Source organism: Rousettus aegyptiacus, unplaced genomic scaffold (genome assembly GCF_014176215.1).
Source record: "Rousettus aegyptiacus isolate mRouAeg1 unplaced genomic scaffold, mRouAeg1.p scaffold_m13_p_2, whole genome shotgun sequence".
NCBI classification, from domain to species: domain Eukaryota; kingdom Metazoa; phylum Chordata; class Mammalia; order Chiroptera; family Pteropodidae; genus Rousettus; species Rousettus aegyptiacus.
In genome coordinates this window covers 131,752,567-131,758,365 of record NW_023416295.1, presented here as the reverse complement: position 1 = coordinate 131,758,365, position 5,799 = coordinate 131,752,567, and the positions used below count along the sequence as shown (strand labels likewise).

The 5,799-nt window shown below is 36.7% G+C and overlaps 1 pseudogene; it reads right to left on the bottom strand.

Moving 5' to 3' along the window:
- Positions 1 to 2,817: 2,817 nt before the first annotated feature.
- LOC107514230 lies at positions 2,818 to 5,236 on the bottom strand (annotated as a pseudogene).
- Between the last annotated feature and the right edge of the window lie 563 nt (positions 5,237 to 5,799).

Genomic DNA, 5,799 nt, shown 5'->3' with positions numbered 1-5,799 from the left:
AATAGAGAACTGAAAAATAGAGAAGAAATTACTCTCCCCGCTTGGCAGACAAACATACAGATTCAGAATTTAAACGTGTTCAAAGGCTCATCTCTGACCTGGTGCCAAAACTCCGGGTTTATTAGAGTCTGGGTTCATTGGCCAATTCACTCATCTCTTTTTGGTGCTCCTGTGCCCAGCACAGTGCCACAGACAGCCAACACCCTGTTGTTTGCTGACATTGATCCTGGAGAAGGAGTCTCAGTGAAGAACTAATCCTGAAGTGTGAGCATTGGGTTTGACCATGAAGAAAGCAGAAAACGCTTAATTGAACCTATAATTAAAATCTTTCTACAAAAGGGGCATGATTGCTAATGGTTTAGGGTTTCTTTTGGGGGTGGTGAAAATGTTCTAAAATTGATTATGGTAATGGTTACACAACTCTGTGAATGTGCTAAAAACCATTGAATCATACATTTTAAGTGTGAATTGTATATGGTATGTGAATAATATCTCAATAAAACTCTTTAATATTCTCACAAATCAAATACCAGACCCTGATGTGGCACCATTGAAATCTACCAAACATTTAAGGAAGAAATAATGCCAACTGAACACAAGTTCTTCCAAATAACAGAAAGAAAGGCTATTTTCTCCAACTCATTTTATTAGGCAAGCAAAACCTTTATACCAAACCTGATAAACACATTATAAAAAAAGGAAAATTATGCTCATGATCACAGATGCAAAGTCCTATAAGCAAAGTGCTACATTTGCTTATACTGTAAGCAAATAGTGTCTAGCCATACATAAAAAGATAATATATCATGATTACATTCACCTTAGTCCAAAAATGAAAAGTTATTTTAACATTTGAAAATCAATGTAGGGGGGAGGTAGATAGGGGAAAAATTAATTAAAATCATTTCTTAAATAAAAAATTTTAAGAAGTAAAGTTAATCATTGTAATTCACTATACAAGGCCAAACAAACATGCAAGAAAAATCAAATAATTTTGTCCTCACATGTGGACACTTGATTTGTGGCAAAGGGTGCAGCACAGAGCAATAAATGCAAAAAATATTTGGTAACATTCAATATTTATTCATGATTTAAAACAATCAAATCTAATAAACTAAGAACTAAGCAAAAATTTCTTTAATTTGAAAAAGAATAACTTCAAAATTACTAGAAGCAAACATCACACTTAGTGGTGAAATGTTGAAAGCTTTTTCTCTGAGAACAACAAAATTCCCCTATCATTCTTCTATTCAATATTGTTTAATATTGTCCTAAAGGTCCTAACCAGTGAAGGAAAGCAAAACAAAACAAAACAAAACAAAAGAGGAGGAGGAGGAGGAGGAGGAGGAGGAGGAGGAGGAGGAGGAGGAGAAGGAGAAGAAGAAGAAGAAGAAGAAGAAGAAGAAGAAGAAGAAGAAGAAGAAGAAGAAGAAGAAGAAGAAGAAGAAGAAGAAGAAGAATTGAGGAAAAGAAGAAATAAATTTGCTGTTATTCACAGATGATATAATTGTGATATAGAAAATCTAGAGAAATCTACAAATAAATTATAAGAATTAAGAACTGAATTTATTAATACTATTGCTGGATACAAGATCAATTTTCGAAAATCAATATTTCATATAAATCAGTCAGCAACAAAAAAATGTTTTAAAAGACACCATTTACATTTGAATAAAGAATATCAAATATCTAAGAATAATTCTAACAAAATATGTTTAAGACTTGTAATAGGAAAACCATATAACAGTATCAAGAGAAATGAAAGAAGACCTAAATAAATAGGAGGATATATGTTGTCCATGAATTGGAAAACTCAATTTTATAAAGATGGCAATTCCCCCCAAATGTATCTAGAGAGCCACTGCAATCCCCCATAGATAGGGTTTTTTAATAGAAACTGACAAGCTGATTTACAAATTTATATGAAAATTCAAAAGACCAAGAATAATCAAAATACCCTTCAAGAAAAAGAATAAGATGTGGGTTCTTGGTCTAGCATTAATCAAGACTTATAATAAAGCTGTAATGATTAAGATAGCATGGTATTGTGATAAGGATAAAGAAATGAGCCAATAGACTAAAGTAAAAACCAAAACACAAATCCACCTGTATATGGACACTTGATTTATGGCAATGGGAATAGTGCAGAGCAGTGAGGAAATATCCCCAAGGATAAAATCACAGTATACAAAAATCAACTCCAGGTTGATATAAATGTAAAAGGCAGAACAATGAAGACTAGAAAATAAGGTAGGAACCTATCTTCTTGACCTTAGGGTAGAGAAAGACTCCTTAAACAGTATACAAAAAAGAAACAGTAAGCCTAAAGGACAAGACTGATATATTTGTTAGGTTGGCAGAAGGGATTAAGCAAGATTTATTGTGGCAGAGTGACACCAGTGCTGAGCCGAGGATGGCATCAGCCCAGATTGCAAGGGGACCTGAAACTTATATGGGGCTTGAGGCAGGCTTTTTCCCGTGGGAATATTTTGGGCCAGGAAATTGGTAGGAAAGGAAGGAAGGCCCAGTAAAACAGGAGGTGAGCATGTAGTATTGCCAATCCAGACATTGCAAAGTCCGTTACCACACAAAGGTAAGGGACTCATACTACAGGGTTAGGAATAGGGGGCTCTTTGGACCTAACAACATCTGACTACATTAAATTTCTAAATATTTTTTTGGTTAAAAACAAGCAAAACATCATTTAAAAAGGCGAAAAGGAAAAGGATAAATATAATGGTATATGAATCAATTTTTTTAAGTGCAAATGTAAGCCACAAACTAGGAGAAAAAATTGGGAACGCATATACTGATAAAGGACTTATATCTAGAATATAAAATAAACTACTACAATAAGAGAAAGGCATATAATCTACTATTTTTTAAATGGTCAAGGAATTTGAATTAGTTGCAAAAGAAGATGTTCAAATGACAAACATTGAAAAGGGTATTTGACTTTATTAGTCATCAAGAAAATACTCACCACAAACACTAAAATTAAAAAGTCCAAAAATATCAAGTGTTGGGGAGGATATGAAACAAGAATTCTCATACACTGCTGGTGGGAGTGCAAATTTACACAACCACTTCAGAAAACAGCTCAATCTATATGATAAAGTTTAATACCTGCATAATCTGTGCACCAGAACATGTACACGCCCATAGAAATTGCATGCACTGTACTCCCAAAGAGCATGTGCAAGAATATTCACTGTCTCACTATTCTTAATAGCTCTAAAGTAGAAGCAACCAATATGTTTACTGACAGTAGAACAGAATATACAAATAACATATGCTTGTAATTTCATTTCTATATAGTGGTTAAAAAACAAAATTCAGCTAAGTAAATTTGGAGATCTAATTGGCTTTATTAAGCAATTCAATAATTGGAAAGCATTCCATCTAGCAACTAGAAGGACACTCTGAGGAGCTATTCAAAATGGAAGATTTTTATAGGCAGGAGGAGGGTGGGACCAAGAAGTTAAGAGTGAATTAGTTCGGGCAAAGTCATCTCTTAAGGGAAGGCAGAGGGTCTTATCAGGCAAATTAGCTCACTAGTGTGGATCAGGACATTCCAAACTGATTGGTTTAAAATTACTTTTCTGGAAGAGCCCAAAACTGCAATTAGGTTATATATCTATATATATTCTGTTTCTTTGGAGAACCCTGAGTAATACAAATATTGGTTGGTCCTGGGAGGGGTTCTAAATGAACAGAATTTTAAATATGAATTTTTGGAATTGGTTTTTAGGTTTCTGCAATTGGCCCTGTTCTGCAGATTTGAGGTATGGAAACTTGGGGTACATGGTTCTGGCAGCTGGAAGAATATGCAAGGAGCTGTGACGACATAGCTTTATTCAGGCATAGCAGGACACAGCAAGACACAGGCACAGCACCAGCTCCCCAGCCTGCACAGGTGGGACTGTTCTTCTAAAAAGGTGCACAATAGTGGCTTAAGGTCAGGTACTATAATCAATCACAATCAATCGCAGTGCACATGGCATGCGTTCCACAGGTTGTATAGGACTGTAACTAAGGTCACCTGGGATGCTGTAGCTAAGGGTGCCTGGGAGGAAGCCTGCCTGCTTTCATTGTGTTTGCCAGTTCCCTCACCCAACAGCTCTCTAATCTGAGTAGATTTAAAGATGCTAACAACTCTATTTCTAGTAGAAAATAAAGACTGATAGTCCATGGCATGATTTGGCAATATATATGCAAACTATCACCGTTGGATACTCCTAATCAACTACTTATGAGAAGCAAGGATCTGGTGAATATGTATGTATAGATACTTCCTAACATTTTTGGTAAACTAAAAAAATAAGGAGATGTGCTGTTGCTACTATTGTTACTAGACAAAGCAAGGAAAGAAACGAGCTTAAAAATTCAAATTCTCAGTTCAAGTGCCATATGAATGACTTGAGAGCTTCAATGTGTGCCCTCAGGAAGACTCTTACCACCTGTAGCTGCAGGGTTGAGATTGCTAAAAATCAAACTACAGAATCTCATCCTAATGACTGGTTGAATTACAACCTAAGTTGAACTCCCAGACTCATAGGGAGAGTGTCTACTGTTAAAGTGAGGGCATTGACTGGGAAGGAATGGGATCTTGAAAGTCGGAATGGGGATATGTGGGAAGAGCCTGATGATCCTGGGAACACTGAGTCCATTGTTAAGAAGAAATAACAGACCCAAAATGGACTCAGTTTTGCTAAGCCCCACCAAGACTCAATACCTAACCTATGTGAAGTTTCAGCCTCTCCCAGGAGTAAAATTTTACTTTATGTTATTTTTTAAATTTTTTCATAATTAAAGTTTTTCTTTTATAAACAAAGAGTTAGCATTGTTTCTGCAGTAGATGTCTGGAATGACCCATTCATGGAAGTTCACTTAGCCCAGCTTAATGAAGCCTATATCCTTTGGGTACTGACAGAAACACTGGTGGCACATACTGAGGCCACATTTCCAGATCAGACCGTACCGGTTTGAGCAGACGCAGGGAGAACGAGACCCCTGGCCGAATTTTCTCAGATGGCTTCAGTACAGTTGCTGATGACCCATCTTGCTCTCTTGGAGGCAACGAGGCAAAAGCAGAAGTAAAATTTTTAACCAAGCGGTCTGGAATATCCTGGTCAGCACTAGAGAGGTAATCTGGCTGATAAGACCTCCCGCCATCCCCTAAGGGAAGTTGACCTTGCCTGAAAATCTACTTTTAACTTCCTTGTCCCACCTTCTTTCTTTTCTTTTGTTAATTTTAATTTTAATTTTTTAAATTTATTTGCTTGCTTGTTTGTTTTTACGGTGATGTTGGGTAACAAAATCCAGGAAGTGTCAGGCGTACAATTTAACAGTACCACCTTCTTTCTGATTTAAAAAACTTTCCATTTTGAATAGCTCCTCAAAGTGCCCTTTCCGGTTGCTAGATGGGATGCTGCCTGATTCATGATCGCATAATAAAGCCAATTAGGTCTTCAAACTTACTGGGGTTAATTTCATTCTTTAACACCCTAAATTCTGATGAGTCTTTTTTGCCAGCAAAAAAAGCCCCCCAACCCACATCTGAGGGTATTAACCCTGCATTGTCTGAGGAAACAGTAATGGCCTCCTCTGAGGCAGATGCCATGCAAAACAATGCTGAGTATCCTCTGGAACCACACCTACCACATCTGTTTCTAGACCTATAACTAGACTCAAGTCCCAGCAGGCCCCTAAAGGTGGGGTACAAAGTGTGATCCACGGGGATATACACTATACTCCAAAACACTGTGGACAAAAAAGTTCAATGGAGAATAGCATTGC